This window comes from Aulostomus chinensis, chromosome 23, assembly GCF_037954235.1.
Source record: "Aulostomus chinensis isolate RoL2024-O1b breed Wild chromosome 23, RoL_Achi_v1.0, whole genome shotgun sequence".
NCBI lineage: Eukaryota > Metazoa > Chordata > Actinopteri > Syngnathiformes > Aulostomidae > Aulostomus > Aulostomus chinensis.
In genome coordinates, this window is record NC_141342.1 from 9559091 (window position 1) to 9582482 (window position 23392).

Below are 23392 nucleotides of genomic sequence, written 5' to 3' on the forward strand. Positions count from 1 at the left end.
TTTTCTTTCATCCACATGCACACACACACACACACACACACACACACGCTGCCCTGCTGTTACGCCTGAAGCTAGGAGAGCTAGCAAGATTAATAATGACCCCTGACTCCCTATAGACAGACCCTAATATACACAGTTTGGAGAGAGAGAGAGAGACAGAGAGAGGGAGGGAGGGAGAGAGAGAGAGAGAGAGAGAGAGAGAGAGAGAGGGGGGAGAACAAGGTGAGGCCAAATGGTGATTAAAAATACACAGTTTAGAGACAAATAGAGATAGAAGAAACCATTCAGATGATGATAGAGATGAGAGAATAAAGGGGGAGAAGCCTGCATGCATAACTGAATGAGAGAAGTAGTGGTGAGTAGCCTACATCCTCACTTTTGTCTTGACTAGTGTTGGAACTGAACAGTTTATCTGGGGGAGAGCTGATGCTAATACATCAGATGGTGTTGTATGGCCTGCAACGAAACTGTGCTAACAACCCCAGCATTGAGTTTACACAAGAAATTAAAGTGAATGATAGCTACTAAAAACTAACTAGCTGCTGACCATTGGTTTACATAGAAACCAAACAAATATTAGATGTGTCAGAGTGCACAGAGAGCAAGCAATTTGTGGATGAAATAAAGAAACTTTTAAGCTTTGCTCTGTGTATTTTCAGGTCGTTTTCTCTGTTGGCATATTGCTGTGGGGGATATGGCATCCATACATGCCATCTATAAGCCTGTATGGGGCCTGGTTTTTCTTACATGAATAAATTTTTAGCTTTCAAGCACTCACAAATGAATGTCTTTAGATCACAAACAAACTCGCCCCCTCCATGTCTTCTTTGTGACTCCTGCAGAAAGACTCGGCCACATATATTTTAGCTTGATGCTAATAGCAACTGACCCTTTGCTAACACAGCAGCTAACACTTTCAGTTCAGATCTCATTCATGGTAGCACAATGAGGTAACAACTGGTGCATTCCGTTGAACCAACCCACTCTCGGTCCTTCAGGGTTGTGCCAAAATGAAACACTTTGGCTCCTACCAAAGTGTTTATGAATTACATCCTTCACTTATTTAGCTAGATAAAAATGTAGGTTATACCACACCATGCTATTGAGAGTTTCTAAACTGACATTTTTGGGCACTTATGCTCTTGTTGGGTTGCTCTTGTTATTCTTGCGTCACCGTTAGCTTCAAGCTAAATATATGTGGCTGGCTCTTTCTGTCTTCTGGAGTTAGCAGGAGGGGAAACATATCTTTGTGAGCCCAAGACACCTATTTGTTAGTACTTGAAAGGCAATGTACTGTTTTTGGGTAAAATATTGTTTTAAAAGGTTTGCACTCATGAACAGTTTTGTTGTTTTCTGACCAAAATAGTACTGTATAAAGATAGGACAGAAAAAAAAAATAGGAAAAAGGCAGATGCCAGATATGTTCACATTTGAACAGCAAGTTCAGATTTAGTTACTTTTGTCAATGTTTGACGAAAGCGAGGTTGAAAATGTTCATATTGACAGTGTCTTATGGCTCACCTGCGGTCACTGGGTGCTCACATACTTTATGTCCACTCTCTCCGTCAGGCGCGGACACACAAAGCACTTGCAGATAACTGCAAAATGTGGTGGCGGTTCAAACAAGCGGGATTGCTTTTAACATACATATACACACGTGAAAAAAAGAGCACCATCGTGGATTAATGTGCTTGACTATTTCATTTATTACTAGAGGAGGCCTTTTGTGATGAGGGCATTTTTCAGGATTCTAACCATTATTCCCTCCAGGCCCCAGGGTACTCAAAGGACTTTGTGTGTGTGTGTGTGTGTGTGTGTGTGTCAATGTGAGACTTACCCAGTTTCACAGTTAGGGTCTAACCAAGTTTTTTTCTCCCTATTCTCCAGGGGATTCACATCGCCATCTAACTTAATGTACTTAATGCTCCCTCCCCATTTGTCAACACAAGCCTAAGCAGCTCCGAGCCTGTTTGTTTTGCAGTAGAAAGGATTTGTTTTACTGCTATCAAACCTTGAAATATTACTAAATATGCTGTATCCATCAACACATCAAGATGATTAGAGAGAATCTTGAGGAGAAGAGAGAAACAAGTGAGCACTATCCCATCACTTCTATCCTGATGTTGCTCTCGCTTCCCTGTCGGTGTATTAAAACGTGTTTACACAGTTCTCGGATCAACTACAGCACAAATTACATGCACATAGAGATATAAATTCAAACCAGATGGCATTGCTCTAATCTATAATGGTTGGCGTTTGGTTCCATTTACATGGGTTTGACTCTGCCATCGCCTCAAGAATAAATAAATTCATCAGTTTATTTTTGGCTTCACGTGCTTCCTGAGGTACTTTTTTCTTCCTGGCCGGTGACACTGAGACAGTAATTAATTGAAATCCGTCTGGGGATGTTTTATGTGATAGGGAAAAAGCCGTTTCAGCATAATCAGAAGGCTGCCTTTCACCTCTAAAACATCCTGCCATGCTATGTCTCACACAAAAACACAGCCTTTCCAAACTGGTCTCCGGAGTGTGTTTCAGTGTGACCAGGGTGAACTGTGCTTGTTCAAAATGATGATGTAAGCTCTCCAGTGAGGGTCAGGTCACTGTGGCTATGAGTTAATCAGGCAAACTTAGTTCACTTTAACATTTTTAACCTGGACTTTGTTGATGTTGTTAGACAATTTCACAATGTAAAATATTGCTTTTATTACGTTCTTGGGAATGAATGTTGGCAACAAGAAGCTTCTATGGGCCAGAATTAGTGCGCAATTTCAAATTTGCTCTGTTGTCTGGCAAAATAACCCTAGAGAACAATACTGTAAATTCAGATCACTCAGCAGAGTAACTTGTGGCTGCAGCTGCTCAGCCAGGCAACACTTTGCAGCGAAGATGAGAACTCTCTGTCATCACTAATTCATTTTAGAGGGTGGAGAGTTCTAAAGCCCTGGAATATGTTAGCGCTGTTGAGTGTTGGTCGCTCATCTTAAGGGAATGCTGAAATTTTCCAAAATCTTGAGGGGAATACACTTTTTTTTGGTCTATTTCTTTTCTTGCCGGTCAAGATCTTCTCTTCAAACATTACAGAGCTCCAAACCTCCACCGAATGATGGACTGCTAGTTAGCTTAAGTGCAGGGAATGGTAGCAGTGCGGCTCAGGTGTCACGCTCTCCCAGAATCATGCTCCCTCAGAATCTCAGCGTCTTTAACGTAAACTGGATTTTTGAAAGGGTTTTTGGTTAAATGCCTGAAGTAAGGTCCACGGTCAAAACAAGTTAAGCAGCATTAAATACGCCAGAAAATACCAGACTTGTAAAATTGAAAGCACTTGTGTCTTAGGGCTGTTGCTAGCAGAAGAAGTTATCTTGTCTTTGCATTTTGATTGCCTATAAGCTTACTTTCTTCAGTAATTTAACTCCAATGTAGCATCAGTGGCTTTCGGCTGAGGGAACCCAAGGCGATGCTAAAATCTACGTTGGCCTCCAAAAATGTCTTGCCTGAGGTTCTCAATTGCTTAAGAAACAACTGTATCATGAAACAGGATAGAATGCTTAGAAATGACATTTGGAGGAACATTGAAACACAGAAAACTGGTTATATCCAGAGTGTGTCATAGGTGAGGCCCCTGATGGGTCATTGACAGGATAGCGGTGTCTGTCCTTTTGTAAAATGCCATGCTCATAATCCAGAGCGAACCAGTAACCATAGTATTTTAGGGAAAGAAGACATATTGATGTACCATTTTTGCGAGCAAGCCAACTACTGCATTGCCGCTGACTAGTCCATACCCAGGGAGATACATTAGAGAGGACACATTGCATTGTAAGTGATTGTAGGAAGCTCTGGAGTTCTTTGACGCCTTTACAAAAGTCTTGAGCAATTTAACGTATGTATGTACATGTAATAAAAGGGTTAACATGTTGTATTGCATCCATAAGAAAACTGTGGTACGACAAAAGTGCAAAGATGTAACAGTTTAGTGGGATGAAATCAAAAGAAAAGCTGAGAAAATTAAGAAAATGTAAGTCTGTATCAATATGTGACTTATTTATGTATTCCTTTTTGTAAAAAAATGTATTTACTTACATGTTAGAACAACCTGAGTTCTTGCCACATCCATGTTACATCATTTTATCTCTAAAAGTGTTTCAGCGGTATTGTAACCACTGTGGAAAAAATGTAGACATCGCAAATCACTTCTACCTTCAACCCCAATGTTGGTTGTAATGGCAGAATGGCACTGTTTATAAATCAGAAAAAGACGACGCCGGACGTGAAATTGCGTTGTATGAAATCAGTAAACGAATCAAAAATGGTGATCATTGGGTCGCTTCACTCTCTGCGATTGGTGCGTCTCTGTGGCCTTGAGCAGTGTCATACGGATTCAGCCACCCGGCGAGGAGATATGTAGACTTGGAAGGACGGACGGACAGAGATTTCTTCATTTTATAGTAAGACAGACATGTAGAAATACTGATAAAAGTTGATTGACGGGTGGATGTCATGATATTAGTGGCTGACATATGCTTATGTGAGCATGCCATATCTTGTTTTACATCAACAACCTGATTTGATATAAAATATAGATAAATTGATGGTATTGTCGACCAGGAGCTGACGTGAAAAGGTTTTTGTGCTTTTTTTGTTTTTTTAATTCCATCCGAAGTAGCTGAGTGTAGACGCAGGCAGTATCTAAGGAGAATCTGGGTTTACAATCCACGGGATGAGCTAGACTGGGATTGTCACCCAGGCCCCGCTACAGCAAAGCTCAGGGGGACTGAGAGGCAGCAGATGGTTCAACAGGAGGGGAGAGCAGCAGCAGAGGAAGTTTGTGCCAGCGAGTCAGCTGAAATGTATGGAGCATGGATGAGGTGTGACCAGCCGGCTGCTGGCCGGTCTCTCTCGTTACCGTGTTGGTACCCGCCTTAGAAGAGCCATCAAGATGACATCAAAGGCTGCAGAACGGCCCTCTTGAATGGTTGAGAAAATAATAATCTGTAGGCTTAATCGCAAGAATGACTTCATTGTATGTGAGAATGCATCATTCGAACGTAGAATGCAAAATGTACAAAAGCTGTGCTCGTCTTATGATTGATGAGAAGAACGGTGAAAGTGGTGAAAGTTGTAGGTCAAAGGTCAGTGATGAGGACAGACAGGCATGGATTTTGACAGGAAAACTGCTCAACTTTGTAGAAATCTGGAGGTAAAAGTGAACAAAGAATTTAATCAACCTTTCAGGCCCTCCAAGACCCTGCGGTGTCGACCAACAGCGTGTGATCTTCACAAGCCAGGCTGCTCTTCCTAGTAGCCATTCAAAATCTGTACATCACAAAGTCCAACACACAAAAATGCAGCGAAACCTGGAGCGCCGAGCCAGAAGTAAAATGATCTGACGAGCCGCCTTCATGTTCCTCTTACGGCTGAACATTAAACCTGCTCCAATAGTTTTGTTTTGTTTTTTTCACGCGGCTTTATTTTTTCCGATATTCAAGTTGATCAATCATCACTTAGAGGAACTGAAAAGTTTGAGCTTTGGCTCAAAAATCAAGTCAAGCTTTATGTTTTTAGCACTGACTTTGGGAGGCTGCAATGCCTCTCGTCAAAATTAAACTGCGCATTGTTCGGTCCTTCTCTACCCAAGCTTGAAGGACGTGAGGGGAATGATACAAAGGGTGAGATCAGTAAGGAGTCGAATCACCCAACCTCAGTCATGTTTTGGCTGATGCTTAAAGTGTTGAATTAAAGGAAAAATGTCCTCATCTCTGATTATATCAGTCAAAAGCATTACACTGTACTTGGTGCAGAGTGTAATTATTATTCTTAGTTTATCTTATTATCTATCTTAATTGAGTTTCAGCTCTTCTTCGCTCTAATTTTCTGGCTAACTTCTAATAAATTAAATTAAAATGTAATAATAATAATGTCGATTTAGTGTGTGTTCTTTGAGGTGAAACACTGCCCATCTGCTAAAGGTGCTGAGGAGTAATATTTTCAAGGTCAATAATGGGTATTTATGAAGACTAAAAAAAAAAAAAAGAAGTTTTCTTTAAAGTTTTATTAATGATAAGAACAATAATAATTATAACACCGCTGTCAATCAAATTTGTTTGAGGATTTGCTACATTAGAATTTATTCCAGAAAGACATTTAGATCTCCCATTTTGCCGATTTATTCTTTTTTCGAAACCAGCAAAAAGAAACCATCTCAAGTGAGCATGAAGCACATTAAATCATAGTGCTGGCAACTGAACAACTGTTGGAGGGCCCGTTCTTTTGAACAAGCCCCAAAGTGCAAGCGTGTAGTCTGTGCTACCTCCATATACACACACTTGCCTTCCCTTTTGTGAGTTTTACTTCAGGAAACATAGCCTTTAGATAACGCGCTATGAAACATGTGAAGATAGCGTGTTCATGTAATGTCACATGAAGATGTTCTGCTTATTTATTTTGGTCATTTTGAGCAAAGAGACTGAAGCAATTGTTGTTGTTTTTTTGGTGATTTGGCCCCACAATATAGACATCAGATGCCATAAATGTGTATAACCAGAATACATACGCGCGCGCACACACGACCTGCCAATATAGGGATAATTTAACTGCTAAAATAAGCACTTTGCTTTCCAAACACGTCATCACTCTTTCGCGCTGTGTGCGTGTGTGTGTGTGTGTGCGCGTGTATGCGTGTACCTGCATGTGCATCTCCTGTGTGTGTGGGCTTCGTTGTTCCAGCTAATGATATAAGTACGCAGACATGTTCAACAAAGAATTGGTGCTTGTAAACTCTGTACGGTGCAGCCCCCACCTCCACCTTCTCCTCCCCCTCCTCCTGTTCCTCCACGCTTTTATCTCCTCTTATCTCCTGCCCTCTAAATCTGCTCATCCATCGCTCCCTGCCTCTTCTGTCTCTACTTGCTTCTATCTGCCTATCAGTCTACCTTCAAACTCCGTCCCTCGTCTTCTCTCATCTCTCCTTACTCTGATTCCCCCTCTCTTTTCCTTCTCCTCTGGATGCAAACACCTCCTCCGATTTTATTTATTCCTCCCTACAACTCCATCTGTCTGACGGTCTGCCTGCCTTTCCAGCCATTCATCCACCATCACGCTGTTGCTGATGTGGTGTGATGGAGGGAGTAAATAAACAGAGCCAAAGCCAGGAATCCTAAAAGATCTTGTCTTTGCATGAATGATGGTAATTCATCACCACCTTGTCTCTACCTCTGTATTTCTTTTGTGTATAGGAGAAGATTTATCTCTAATTCTAATGGCGAGTCAGGTGGTGGAGGAGGGAGGGGGTGAGGGTAAGTGGGAGAGAGGGAATTATTAAATGTCACCACCAGTTTGATGCCACTGGAGGCTGAGATGTCATCTTTGTTTGGAGCTTAGACTTTCTGCTGGTCAGGGGTGTGATACAGGTGTGTGTGTGTGTGTGTGTGGGGGGGGGTTTCTTTTCCTTTTGGTGGTGCCTTTCTCCCCCAAAGAAAAATGAGTGGGAAAAGGAGGGAGGAAAAAGAGGAGATCTACTTTGATGAAGACTGTTTTTCAGGGGAGTGGGAGATAGATGTGATTAATATTTGCAAACAGTGGGTGGTTGAAAATAAGGGAAATATCCTCTGAAGGTACTGTACACCCCGTAGCAGAGCCCCCACCTCTCCCTTTTCCCTCCCTTTGCCTCACCCCCCCCCTTACCAATTAGCTGTGAGGCCATAATGGATGTTGTTTGCCATGTTTCCCTGTCAGCAGATTGAATTAGCACCTCTGTGTGTGCAAATGTGTGTCTGTGTGTGTGCGTGAGTGATCATCTTATCGGCTCTTAGTACAGTAATGAAACACAGTTAGAAATGGCTGCAATCCTGTTAACAAAACAGCACCTGAGTGCAGCCCGCGAGATAAATCAGAACTGGGCCGTCACCACATCGACCCGGCGGCTGTTGCTAAGGCGTGGAATCACCAGGAGACAATTGAATCATTTGCTCGGTGTCTGATAAAGTGTCTGTCTTTAACAGCCACATCACTGCCATAAAGAAAATCAGTTATCACTCTGTTTTTCTTTTCTCAGGATTCCGTTGACTTTCTGGGTTTGTAATCACACTGGTATCAAAATAGCAGCATATTTCTTTGTCTTGCAACATTTGGCACTAAAACAGTCACCGCTTCTGGTCTTTCTTCATCACACCATGGTGATATGGGTTGTCATGTATGCACTCACTTTCTAATGCGCGCACACACACACACACACACACACACTCCTGTGTCTTTGTGCTGGGGGACTATTAAGACAGTGTCTAATGCTGCGACATACTCCAGTGCTCACACACTTAATTGTGTTAATGTTTGAGTTCACATAATCTTTCAGGGCTGTCATTTTCCCAGATTATTCAGCCCTGTTTTCAATTACGGACTGCCTCGCAACCATAGGCCCCAGAATGCATGATATACCTGTCCCTGTGTGTGTGTGTGAACAAAATGGATAAAATTACTTTGTTCAGCTAAACAAAGATTGAGGATGAAGTAGCGTGAATTATTTTTATGCTGCCTTTTTATCGGTTACTTACTTTGCTACAAGGCTGTGTGTGTGTGTGTGTGTGTGTGTGTGTGTGTGTGTGTGTGTGTGTGTGTGTGAGCCTGCACATACATGTGAAGTTGTGTATTTATACAAGCAGCTCAGGCCAGTCAGTTGAAAAATTGAACAGCTCCTCCTCAAACTCATTTTTAAACATGTCTGCAATAGTTTCGGCTACAGTCACTGATCACACCACATCATTGGTTATTGTGAATATGAGAAGAGTGAGCTCTGTTAGGGTTTACACACGCGCGTGCACACACACACACACACGCATGTACACACACATACACGCACAAGGCAACCGAGCATGAGTCAACATTACGGGAGTAAGAAAAATAAAAAACTACATAGTACAGTCATTGCGTGCTGAACGGAGCCCACTCAACCAGATCAGAGGGGGGGTTGTGAGAGGGAGAGAGAGAGATTGCAAGTGTGTGTGTGGGTTTGTCTGTGTGTGCTCATGTCAATCATCCCTATGTCTCATTGTTGCCAGGCCACTGCAGGAATTTCCTCACTGTGGTTTACTTGTTGTCACACAAACTTATCTCTCTGCAGTGAGGGCTATAGTTATATGTTGGAGGTTAATTGCTACATCCTGTGAAATTACAAGTTGTGTATATGAGCTCCTGGATTACCCTCACATGAACAGGTGAATACAACATGTCATTGGGATGTTTTGTGTGTGTGTGTGTGTGTGTGTGTGTGTGTGTGTGTGTGTGTGTGTGTGTGTGTGTGTTTACTTTCAAGGACTATTTGCAACTGAAGTGACGACCTTTTGCAACATTGCAGGATGTTGATGTTCTGTTTTTGGTTGTACATTATGGTCTTGAAAGTATGAAAGTCGGTGGCTCCTGGATTGGGACACACAGTCTTTGAGCTCATATGCCCCCCCCCCCCCCCAAAAAAGGTCAAAGATGATGTAGAAATGGTCAAAAACTAAATACGAACTCTAATAATATTAAATGTACATTACTTCATGAATTGTTAATTCGAGGAAGTGATCATCGCTGAAGCAGGTATTGGTGCAGGGGAGTGTGTCTCATCTAAATTTACTGGTGGATTATCTGGAACCATATCTGGTATCAGCTGTTGACCTTCAAAATTCAGGTTTTAACATGCAAACCTTCAAAAAGTGCATGAACCTGCTGTTGATTTTGTGTACTGCCCAGGTTTGCTGCGGCAAGGATTTTTATTTTTTCCCAACTGCAGGAAAACGAAGCACTCACCGGTGAACCCAAATGATGAGAACGTAGAAGAAGATCAAAATGGAACACAATCTGAAACGTTGCAACCAGCCAGTTCAATCTGTTGAAATCCAATTGTTGTTTTGGCAGACAAAGTATTTATGTTGAGTCTGAAGCTGTTGCAAAATGATTGTAAGTTAGGGAAACTGTTCTCAGCCGGTTAAATTTAAGTACATAGAAACTTCCCTGAAAAGACATATGACGTAGTTGGTTCCTCCACAGTGGAACACATAAAAGTGCGGGCCACCCTAAAACAGCCAGCAAGTTCCTGCAGTACCTGACGAGTAACGTGTTTTTGCGTCCGAGTTCGTATAAAAGGCAACGTTGGCAGTGAGTTCATGTCCACTGTTGCTCATGATAAATCTGATGTGAAGCCAAACTAAAGGATCGTGACATTGATATGCGGGTCTGCCTTAGTAGAGAATCAGTTTGGGCCAACTAATCTGGAACCTTTTTCAAGACCTGATCATTGCCTCCCAGCTGCCGGGAGTACCGGCCACTTGTCGCAATCTCAACCTCACACCATTATTCAACCACCCCTCCCTCTTTGCCAATGAAACAATGACATGTTATAACACACAAAATCCATCAAGGCGTGCAAGAGGTATTAAATGTTTTATAAGGACAAGGAAGACAGGCACAATTTCAAATTTCCATTGTAGACATATAGGTTATGTCATTTTAATTATTTTAATTGTATCAAACCTGTAAATGGAAAGATGCCACCGCCAGCAGGACATCCTTTAACAGTTCGGAGCCTCTGTCATTATGATGACAATTTTAAAAACTAGTTGAAGGTTAAAACCAGTGTTTTGTTGAAAACTTTGACTTTGTACTTCTGCAGACTTTGTGGCTCCATAACAACATCACATACTACCACCTCCTTTGTGAGTCCCTCAGGCGTTACACAAACATATGTAATATTACTGTGCTGAAAATCTGATGCTGTCTTTTTTCTCTGGAGAAAGGTCTTGCACTTGTTCTCACTGACATCCATGACTGAGCTGAACTAGACTAATTTAATTATCCTGCTTACCCTCAACGAATATATACAGCATCCACAGGGAAAGAGGAAAAAAAGGGACCTTTTTTTTTTTAAACAAAATGCAAATGAAGTTACCCAAATGGTTGGAAATCCAATTTTCCAGAGAAGGATTTGGGAAGAACAAAGCATTTGCTTTTCTGTTTCTACCTTATGGGCTAAACAGCATGTCAGGGCTGACTCTTTGTAAACAGGCTGATGGTCCGGTCAAGGCTGCAGGAGCCTGTTAGAAGAAGGACAGGCAGGGGAGACAACTGAGGTTGTTTGCCATCAGGTGTGTGTGAAGATATCTCCAAACATTTGGACCCTGGAGATAACAACATGCCAGAGAGCGGGAGGCAGAGAGACAGACAGAGATGAGTGTATTTCCCCAGGACCACCTAAGCCGCCTAATCAAGATATGACTCTGTTGCTTGTGTGTGAGAATGTGTGTGTGTGAGAGAGAGAGAGAGAGAGAGAGAGAGAGAGAGAGAGAGAGAGGAGTGTGTGTGTTTCTGTGTGTCTGTGCCTGAGATAAAAGGCGGTGAATCAGAGGTTTCCCTCATCCTGATCCCTTATAGTAGGTGAAGCTAGATGCATGTGCCTGTGCCTTTGTGTGTCAGACAACTGGGAGGCTGCTTCCACAGCCCCCATCGCACCACCTCGACCATGGAGACCAGTCTTGCACTGGAGTAATGAGCAGTGTGCTGTTGTGTCTATGCCACTTACTTTGTGTGTGTGTGTGTGTGTGTGTGTGTGTGTGTGTGTGTCTATGGGGGCGAGTGATAAACGTTAGTGCTGTGATGTTGCATTAATTGCATGCAGAGTCTTTGGTTCCCTCTTGCTCAGTTAATAAAGGCACGACACGTCGCTCATCCCTCTCTGACGCTTTGCTTTGAGTGCCACTGTGGCCTCCGCTGCATTCGAGCGCTGTAATTTGGCTTTTAAATGAAATAAATGAGTTATCTGGGAGATCCTAAGGATTACGATTATCATTATTTTTCCCTTAGTGACAAACGCCATGCTGTGATTGGTTAATGACTTTCTTCTGAGTGGCAGCCGTCCTGGGGGGTCGTCCGGAGCGAGGAAAATGGAGAGGGAGTGGAAGGTGCCAATCTGTGCGACTAATGAGGTGCAATTATATCGCTGACTGACTGTTGATGTGACCCCACCAAAACCCTATCCACACACGCGCACACACACACACACACACACACACACTTTCTGAGCACATCATGAACATTTTAGCTCATACGTTGTATTTGTGTGTGGCATTTTATTTTTTTTTTACTGAACTGATATTTAGTTGCTGACAAAAATGTTAGTGCGTTAGTGTGTTTTAAGTGTCAGTAGAAAGCAACATATTACCACTTGCTATTAAATATGTTATTGCTCAAATATTAGAGCATGTTTCTCTCCATATGTGGCGTGACTGTGCACGGGTGTGGTTAACAGATGTTGTCATGTCCCAGTGTCTTTTAGGTGTGACCATAATGAGCTCATTTCAGTGCAACCAGGAGAAAGCAATTGGCTTATTTTCATTGTTTGGATTTTGGAGGTGTGCACCATGCCTCCTCTATGGCCTTGTTCAGACCTGCCCTCTATAGATGATCTGCTCATAGAGTGAACACATCCAACACTGTCTGACACAGACATCGGACTCGTTCTGACCGCAAGCCAGTTTGATTTGTGGGGTTTTTTTGTAGCCTTTTTTGTCCTCAGTAAACTGCAAGAGATGAGGTCAGAATTGTCACGTCAGTCTTTCTACAGGGCACTAACTAGAGAAAGCTCGTTTATGTGGAGAAACTGCTCGCGAGAGACAATTTGAATGTCCAGACTGAGACGCATCTGTAGAGATCTGATTTGAATCAGATTTCAAACCACCACCTCCGAATGTGATAACTTGGTTTCATTTGGTTTTTGGCTTTTCAAACTATCACGTTTGATCCAGATCTTCGGACTTTTCAGTTTTGTCCAAACCATAGTTGCAGGTGTGAAAGGTGGTTCAAGCAATAGTCTGGACCAAAGGACCAAGACTTAGTCTGACCTAAAGAGGAAGTTAGTATATGATGTGGAAAAAATGTTTATGATGGCTTAGATGTTCTGACCTTGGAAGTTGAAGCAGGCTACTCTACAATGAATAGATAGATAATAAATATATAGAAACAGATGGAACAGGAGTCAAAAAACAACCCAAAGACCGACGAAGACAAACAAAATGAATAATTCATTTATTTTGCCTCTGTGATACAGAAAACAAGCCTGCCTTCAAACCAGTCACTGGCATGTGTAGTGAGAATCAACCCAGGTAGGTGATGACGACAGGGTGTAGGTACGACACGCCAAGCGCTTGAGATGTTGGCAAAACTGTCAAACCAAAACTAAAAACATCAAATGCACAATGTACAAAAAAAACTATGAAACTTGATCCAGACTTTAAGGTGTGCAAAATGCCCTAAAAGTCTTTATGCTCGCCCTCAAAGCAAAACTGAAGATCTGTTGGAGCGTTACAACTCACTGCAGCTCAATTTCTTGCAAGCCTTCGACACTTTCCCTTTGTGTATTTCACTGGATACGTCCTTCATCGTCTTCGACTTCTGCCAGATAATCTCCGTTAGACTTTCCCTCTTCAATCTCAAGCCTCCTTCTCCCTCCCAGTGGAGCCCCCCTGCTCTCTCCCATAGCTCTCGCTTTCTCACCCATCAATATTTTTCTCTCCATCATGGACCCTGTGATGCTTTCCCTCCCTCTTGCTCTTCTTTTTGTCTCCCGCCTATTTATTTGTCAGAGATTCCCAATTGTGTTGGCACTCATACAGAACTTTTGAAAATTAGACCAGGACTGATTTTTGTGGTGAAACGGTTGACATCAGTATAAATTATAATGGAGTAATATCTAGAAGCTGTTTGGATGCCATAGATCAGGGGTCACCAACATGGTGCCCGTTGGCACCAGGCCGTCTGGAAGGACCACGAGTCGCCGGCAGGCCTGTTTTCCGGAGCCTTCGGGCTCCCCTCATCCCGGATCCTGGGTGCTGCTGGAGGAGGCTACAGACCTTTCTGTCGTTGTTTTGAATCATTCAATTTGGCAACGGACTATGGTAGCACGTTTCTGTCTCTCTTTTTTTTTTGTGGTTAGAATGCAGTTGAAGGGCATACACCTTTTCCTGATGATTCATCCATTCTGGTGCACAGCCTTTCTATAAACTTGCCATAGTGCTCAAGAGCCAAGGTACTGTATACATTGTCAGTTGGTTCTGACCACAATGGGGAGTTTGTTGCTCACATGCAAAAAGCCAAAGTCCCCCCCCCCCCCCCCCCCCCAAAAAAAGGATTGACACAGGAAATATTGTTTTTCCAGATGAATCGTCTGTGGGCGGGGCAAAGTGATTCAGGAAAATGAAACTTATTTACAACATCATGACCAAATTACCTTTCACCTTCAATGTATTACAGATCCACATGGGCACCTTTGTGAAATATTCATCAACAAATAAGATCATTTTATTCTAATATATTGGCTTCACTCTAATAAACAGAGACATACAAGCTAAAACATATACAACCTTCGGACCCAATCTCTTCACTGTAAAAGGCAGCAATGACATGTCAAATTCTATTTTACTTGATATTTCCCAACGAGCCAATCTGACTTGGTAAAGCCAGACGAGGCCAGATGTATCACAGCCCATCTAGTCAGCAGTTACTGTCCTTAACGGTGGCCTGTATCTAAGCAGAAGGGATATTTAGGAAGAGCTATAGAAGGGAGATGAATGATGGGTGAGAGGAAGGACAGAGGAGAGAGGGAGGCGTGTAAAGAGAGACGGCTTATGTGTAAGAGAAGCCGTAAAGAGCGGAGAGGTTGGTTTCAGCATGTTTAAGAGCTTGGCAGAGGAGCGACTTCTGCTACTGTGACTGTGGTTTCAGGGGAAATCGATGTGTGAGTATGTGTGTGTGTGTTTGTGTGTGTCTGTGCGTGTGTGTGTGATACGGGGGAAAGGATCCAGGGTATTTTCCTGGCATTTGATGGACAGCTTAACGCCTGGCTTGTAAAAACAGCCGAACAAAATGTTCCACGCGCCAAAGGAACGGGGAGGTCACTGACACACACACAAACACACACACACACACACGAGTGAGGTGTGGAGTTGTGCTATTATTTATTAGGGATCATGTGGTCTGGGTGAACAGTCAGTGGGTGGTAGGGCGGCGCAGGCTAAAACCAGATGATGTTTTCTTAACATTTTCCCTGATTACATCCAACATCTCCCATCTGACTTTCAACATTTCACTGTGTGGAGGGCAAACCTCACGCTAGTGACCACATGGCCTCAACTGACTCCTACTGAATTCTTACTTACTTTGCAATATGAAACTAATTACATTAAAGCAATACTTCAGCCAAAATGTGTATTTTGCTTTTTAAAAAGGACTCACAAGTAAGTGTTGAGCTTAAAAAAGGGGTTGTTCTCCTGCATTACTTCTTTGTTACTCCAGAATGCAGAAAGAACCAGCCATGTATATTTAGCTTGAAGCTAATGGCGCCCAATGGCAACCATCTACAAACAACAGAAAGAATGGTGAGAATACAAAACACTAAAAAAACAAAATATACCTTTTCTTGTGTGGCACTCCGGCAAATGGTGAGCAAGTTGGATGCACAACACATTACCGCGAATGAATGACAGTCTAGAAGTCTTATAATTCTTTTTATTTATTTAGCAGAAATCAAAGGGTTTGTGGATTACTGGGCATGCAACTGAATAAAGTAGATATGGATTATACCAGATGAAGTGCTTGGGAGATTGTGAATTAACATTTTTTGGACAGTTCTGTTGTTCATAAATGGTGGCCAGGGGGCACCTTTAGCTTTAAGTTAAATATTCGAGGCCGTCTCATTATGCATTCTGGAGTCACCAATTTCAATGGTGAAAAACCTGTTTGCATGCTCAAGTCACCCATTTGTACGTGATTGAAAAGCAAAATGTATCCTCCTTGTATTGCTGCAAGAGCAATCGTTCAGTTGCAGTTTGTCCCCAACTACTGACAGCTTCAAGAGAGGAAAAAGCTCCTGATGAAATCCCCAGATGAGCGTCTTAACTTTTCCGGTATCAAACGTTGTCTCCTCCATGACCATAATAGATTCCTCTTCAGAGAGGTCATTAACTATATCAAGCCACCCCTGCTCCTCATGCCTTTCGCTTTCCATGTCACGTTCATATCAGCTCCAACTTCTTCTCCATAAATCAGTCCAGCCGGAGGTCTGACTTTACTCCGTGTTACACAAGCTTCCCATTTCACCCTTGCCCTTACTGTCCAACCCCACCATGACGATCTAGATCCGATCTTGAGCAGAGTGGGGTTCAGGATTGAAATGTTCTAGTCGGCACAACCTTTTGCTTCTCTAAATGAGCAGGAAAAAGCACAGATTTCAGCAAAGTACTGTATATTCTGTTAAAAGCTGTAAACGTTGACAGGCACCGGTTAAGAAGCTGGAATGTGTGTAGTTTGTCTTCTTCGTTGCAGATATGAGAGTTGACATGTTTGTGATTTTTTTTGGGGCGTGTCCCTCTCATGGAATCTTACAATCAAACACCACCACGGATTTGAAAAGGGCTACTGAATGAACACCGCTGACCTTCAGCGAGTCTATTTTTGACTCAGATGCTAGTAAGATAAAAGAGGGAGAACATACCAAGCTTTCACTGGAAGTGACATGATGAACTTTAGGGAAAAAAAGAGTGTTTTTTTTTTTTTTATTTCATTTTGGCCCAATTACCTGAATTATTATTAAGAGTACCTTTTACAAAATGAATGGATTTAATGATACACATTCAACATCTGGATTCCTTGTCGATTCTATTTACAGTTGGTAAAAATGCAATTCTCAAAATGTTCTGGCATGGAAAAAACATTTAAAATAGATGTTAGGTGAAACCCATGGATGGGAAACGTGCCAGCGTTTTACCTCTGGTGTGAGGCAGGCTCGGTCTGCTCATGTGTGTCAGAAGCATGTGGCTCTGCTCTGACTTGAAATGTCTTAGAATGAAAGAGGCAGGGGACTCATTTATCATCAATTCATTTGCACGTATAACAATGTCACTGAGTGATCAGTGAAAGAGCAGCTCTAATGATCCGCCTCTGTTTCCGAGGTTAGTGCTGTACTAAGGAGGTCTTTTTTTTTGTGGTCTTTTAGCGGATAATACACGTGGCCAATATTCATCAAAGTTAAAGGAGGCGGAGCCGAGGAAGAAGCCATTTGAGGCAGACCTGTTAAACATAGAAAAGGTAACTTTTTTTTTAGATTGGGTTTGGCTGAGTTTGCTTCGGCCGAGGAATGTGCTCTCTGACAGTTCTCCAGTTTGTTCGCTTCTCTGCCTGTTACACAGGCACAAAAACGACTGAACTGATTTTATTGAGACATGGCGCGAAGATAAGCCATGGAAAGATCGTATTAGTTATTGGAGCGGATCTAAATACGAAAGGGGAAAATATAAAAAAGCACTTTTTAAAAATTAAAAAAAAACAACTTTGCAGTTTTTTTTTCAGTTTCATGCAAATGTGGATTGACGCATCAAAATAGTATTTTGTTTTCTTAAGACTGTTATTTATTACCCTACCAATGACGCACGTAATCCCCGTCACTGGCTTGTCTGTTAGCAGGATAACTGAAAAAGTTGTGGTTTGCTTTCAATGAAATTTGTTAGAATGATAGAGCTGGGATTGTGCAACAATCAGTTCAATCATTTCACAAATAATCTTGATTCGAATCTGACGTCATACCACCCTGAGGGAAGTTTGCGTCGCTGAACACCATCTGGCTTGAAGTGCAATGATTAGAATAATTTTTTTTTTTTTTTTTAATTCAGACGTAAAGAATGGCAGATTTCGCTCAGGAAGGAAGTGTCTCCTTAAACTTTCAGCCTTCGTGTAATGACAGCATGCAACTTTTGTGCATCTGGAAGTTCAAGGCGCTCTCCACACACCCCAATCAATGAAATGACTCATAACTAACAGGAAGAGTAGAGCTCTGCAAACCACATATGATAGTGATTTAGAATTTTGTAAACAATTGCGATTCCTCGCAGGACATGGAGAAAGACGGAGTTCCAGTAATACGGAGGTTGTCGAAAATGAGGCAAGTTTTCCCAGCCAAGGCAGTAATAAGACGTGTCTATGCTTCCGAACATCATCGCGCTGCGTGAGATTAACACCTACGTCAGGCTAATCTATGTCAATGTGAGAACACGGGGCTAAAGTAATACTGGCACTCAATATTCAGTCCTTACTTGCATAAAAGGACTAAAAAAAAAACCTAAAAAAAAACCCTGGACTGTCCACGTTATTATTGTATCCAGAACTCATTTAAGTTAAGAGGCCTTTGCATTAGTATAATGTTTGATTTATTCCTCTGTGGTATATTGATGGTGTAAATAATGGCGTGGGTTCTTGTAGCTGCATACCCTAATTGTAGCCTAGAGCGTAGCCTGCCGTCTAATTCCCTGGAACTGTAGCTATGCATCGTGCTGCCGTTGCGATTGGTCTGCTCCGTAACTTCACGCTCATCTCCACTGGTCTTTATTTCTTTCAATGAATGTGACTGTTGTTTTAACATTTATTAGCTCATTTATTTGCCACCATTGTGGGAAGTGCATGAATAGGATTAAACCTCCATCAGAAAACAGCATTTTGGCAGTTAAACAGCAGCACCAACCCAGCCACACAAGCCCAGAAGAATTTACCTGTGGCGGCGGTCACATGTTAGGCGACAGCGTAGGGTTGGCAGGCTCAATGCACAATGACACATCAAGCTGAAAGAGAGGAGCTGCTGTTTGATGAGTTGGAAGTGTCTTACAGGGAATGGTTATTTTGATTGGGGTTGTATGAAACACTGATGCCCAGTTGATGTCTCACATGCTGTCGATACCCGTCAGCCAGTCCTTTGACTGGGAGACAGCAAGATGAAGGAAGCATGCTGCTGTGGTTTGAGTACCAGCATAAACACGTCTTTTAGGCACTAATTTGTCCACTCATCTAAAAGTATGTATGTCCCTTTACCTGTCTACCACACTTCTACAATTTTTGGAGTTCTGCATTCCCGTCAGACAGCCGTATCCGTCACAGTGGCTGTGTGCAGCATGAGGGACATTGGGTGGTTGAGGAATGTAGTCCCCTAAGATAATGGTTGTCTAAAGCAAATGCTGAACATCAACATTTTTAGAAGTGTAACAGCCAGGCGATGGTGGTGCTTATTGTCCAGACTAACAAATTGCCAGATGAGAAAACACTGAAAATGAAGAAAGTTTCTGTTGCCAACGATCAACCCTTTTTGATTGTCTAAATCTGACAGCACAGAGACGCTGCAGTATTTCAGCCATCCCTGAGAGATTTGATTGAAACAGATGTCACAGAACTACGAGCCTCACACATTTAGGTGGCTCAGATCCTCCTGACCAAAACATCCACATCTACAAGCTGCACACTGTTGTAAGAGGAATGTCGATAATTGCTGTTGTTGTCCAGGTTGCTGTGATGACAATTGTTCTGCCGAGAAAAGCCCCGACATGCCGAGCACCGGTGACTCACACAGGAAATGAAGGGATCATCTTTAGTGTAAATCACAACCAGAGGGCCTTTTCTCACAATCTGACAAAGCAACCAATCTGTTGATTCTCTTCTTCCCTCCTTGCTTCACTCACTCATTCACTCTGTGGAGCTGCCACTCAAAACTGCCGGCAGCTGCACTCATTGCAACACCGTGGAGGTTACAGGATGAGCCAGCTCAGCTGGGATTAAAATCTCGCTTGCATTCGTTGTAACAGTTTAAAGCAATCCAGTGGGCAAATCTGGAGGAAAGAGTTTTGGAACAAAGACTAGCAGTGCTGAAACAGACTGGATGGACCGCGTGAAATTTAGCTTATGAACTGAAATACGTGTATTATGCATAATGAGCTGAGGCCGAGGGGAAGACAGAGACACAGAGGAGACATCTTGTCATCACTAAAGGAGAGCAATGGAAAGATGGACAAAGGAGATGTCCCAAGGGACTATGCACTCATTCTGCATGGCTGCCTATCCGTCACCATGGAAACTGTGCGTGTACATGTGTGTAAGTTTGTGTATGTGTGCACTGGCAACCAACAGTGAGCTGGAGGGTGTGTGTATGTTACGAGGAGGGGAAATAATGTGTAGGTAGGTGCTAGGCGGGAGGCCTCCCACTGTGTTAGCAAGAATACCTTCGAAACTAGCTATGATCACAATCCACATCATTGTGTGTGTGTGTGTGTGTGTCACAGACAGAATCTGTAGAGGGAGAGATCTTATCATTTAAAAGCAGGACCCTCGGTTGATGAGTGATCTGCCGGCTGGTGTGATTGATGAAGGACGGAGTGATGAACGCTTCAGGAGATGAAAGAGTGAAGAGCCATCAGTGTGCAAACGCCAACACACTCACATCATACACACACGCTGAGAGACGAAACCCATGACTAAGGCCTCTGATGTACATGTGTAGGCAATGCACATGCATGCATACTCGAGCAGACACGCAAACTTATAGAAAGTCACATTATGCAAACGCACGCACACACACACACCTCTGCGGAAGATGAAGGGATGATTATAGATAAAACGTTTTCTGTGAGCCAATAGGAACGTGTCATGAATAGCACTGAGGATGTTGGGCATTCACACACACACACACACACACACACACTGTAGGCTGTAGAGAGGAAACATGGAGGCACTGTAGATAACAATTTTCTGGGATGGTCATGCTATAAGAACTACATTTGTCTGATAGTAGGAAAGATCAGATTTTAGATTTCCAGCTAGAGCAATAATCTAGTGAAATCAATTATAACATTGGACAGATTAACCAGAAATGAAAGAGACAGTCTTTTGGTGATATACAAGTGGGCGAGGGACCAGCCAAACGTGTTGAAGTAGTGACAGTTTCATCTTCAGGTCTCACACCATGGTGTGACGGCTCTGCTAATTCATGTTTATCTATTTGCAGTTGTCTCCCTTCACAGGAGCCTGGAGAAGTGGCTGTTTGAGCTGCCTGGCCACACCTGAGGGTGTGGTCACACTTTAGCAAAGGGCCTCCTTAATTCTCTCTCTCGCTCTCCCTCCTCCTCCACGGCGGAGCAGCTGACCACATGGCGAACAAACTGGTGTAGCTTGATTTCGGTTCCCTTGTAGTTTACATATCTTTATACTGCATTCAGACACACACACCTGGCATGAACATGCATCCTTAAATTTTGAGTTAAATAAATTACATTGTTATTCTGACTCTTTTGTTGCAAAATGTGAGCCAGGTTTTTAACAATGGCAGTTGTGAGGAAAAACAACAAAACACATGGCGTCGTCCTGCATCGTCAAGCTCTCAGACGGGGGTTTGATGTGTCAGGTGGGTGTCTCCAGATGTACAGGGAAAATAACCAGATGTTTGGGGAACAGAAATGTAGTGGCCAGCCAAGGAAATTGAATGTAACAGATAAAAGGCCCATCAAACTGACCTCCTTCAGAGATGGGACGATATCCAGCAGCAGCCCTGACCCGACAGGAACTAGCAGAATCCTCATACCCTAACCCAGCCTCAGTCAGAAGAGGTCTGGCCAGGAGGGGTGCCTTTGGTTATCTTCCACCATTATTTTAACTAGGTAGGAGAAAAATCTGGAGCATGTGCTCTGCAGTTTGCTGGTGGGCTGGAGAACCACAGCTAGCATTTACCGTGACACATAGGGAGGTTTCTTTCAAAATTTCTGCACGTGGACTTGGGGATTTCTGAATCAGTGGGAAGAACCTCTGGGAGGTACCTGACTGTCCCAAATTCATTTGGTACCATGACTGTTACATTAAGACCCATCTTCAATAACAAGAACAACAGGAATCCTGCAACACATGACATGACACCTCAACATCATCCAGTCAGTCTGGATCACACAGAGAGACACAGACAAATGAGAACCTGAATCTACTGTAGAGCTGCTGCACACTCTGTAGATGTTCTCTAGAAAACTATTCACACCAGTTTTCCGCACTTAGACACATAAAGACGACTATTCAGAGTGGAAAACCACAGGCTGGTCAATATTCTGGCCAGAAGCAACTTCTTGATGTAATTTCTTGTTTGTTTGTTTTTTTTCAATGCAACTCCCTCAATAGCGAAGAGTAATTTGTGGTCAGGCCACACACACACACACACACACACACACACACACAGCTCAAGAAACCATGTCAAAGTGTCCTTGAGCAAGACATGGGACTCCCTAATTGCTCTTGATGAGCTGGCAGCCTCTGCAGTGAGTGTGTGTGACGAGGAAATACTGTAAAAAGCTTTGAATACTGCTAATGTAAAGAAGGTGCTCTGAAGTCCCGTTTATCACACAGACACACACACACACACAAGCTTACCCTCGTCCCTTTGTCTTATAACGTCTAATTAAATAATCGATGGATCAGTTAATTCACACACACACACACACACACACACACACACACAATCATGTGCACTTACTTACCTAGATACCCTCACAAGATCCCTCTCAAAAGGGTTAGGGTTGCAAGCGTTGTGTGTGTGTGTCTCTCTCACACACACACACACACACACACACACACACACAAAGCATCAGGGGATGGTGCCCTTGCTGTGCTATGCCAACATTTCAACATGTGGGAACAGTTACAGAAGAGAAACTTGCCAAGAAACACACACAGACACACACGTACATTTCCACCTGCGGGCTGCTGGGTATTTGGGTCAAATCATTGATGGCGACCAAAGGAATTTGAATTATTCTGATGTGAGTGCAACGCAAAAGTCGGTAATTGCCAAACGGCTGGAACTATCTGCACTTAAGTGTGTCCACTAAAAGATGCTTGGTTTCAGCTGACCGAGATTGTTATTATCAGTCTTTGGCATCACTGAAAGAATTTAGATAGATGTCCAACATGTCACTGAAGTCTCATGTACTTAAGTTGGTGGAGAGTTTCCCATGATCCCTCTGGTCTCGGTTGATTCTTCCAGTTTGGCAACATGTACCAGTACAGCAATGTCGATTAGAGGAAAGACGTGAACTGACACGGTGTTGTGTAGTGCTGAATTCTCATCACTGCTGGACCAGCGCAGATGACCGATATGACAGCAGGTCCCGTTCTTAACCACACGGTCTCCCTGTAATGTTTCTTTATAAAGATAAAGCAGAAAACAAAGGAATAGGCAAGGCTTTACCTGGAAGCTCAGAGGTCATACACAGGAAGGCCGCAAAATCCATTCAGGGAAAACACACAAAAAAAGAAAAAAAGTCCAGAAAAAGCCAAGAAAACCAGGCAAGCGAACGTCAGGAGAGCCGGTCGTCTCCACTCAAGTGGAACAGTCTGGCAAGTGAACACACAGGACTGATCGCTAATGAGGCACAGGTGAGTGAAACGCAGCGCAGGTGAAACACAAGAAGAAATCAACAAAGGCGGGAAAACACAGGAAGTACAACACAAGGAGGAGACGTTCCCAAATAATTGAACTCTTAACGTGTGAAAACATGAGCACAGATTTCAGTGGGTA

General features: G+C 42.9%; 1 protein-coding gene across 1 annotated transcript in view; it reads right to left on the reverse strand.

Moving 5' to 3' along the window:
- Window positions 1–23392, reverse strand: part of fscn2b (fascin actin-bundling protein 2b, retinal) — a 51662-nt gene extending 28270 nt beyond the window's left edge. The window contains exon 1 of the mRNA XM_086195096.1: window positions 23063–23392. The gene's annotated coding sequence lies outside the window, so the exon portion shown is untranslated. The remainder of the gene's footprint in view (window positions 1–23062) is intronic.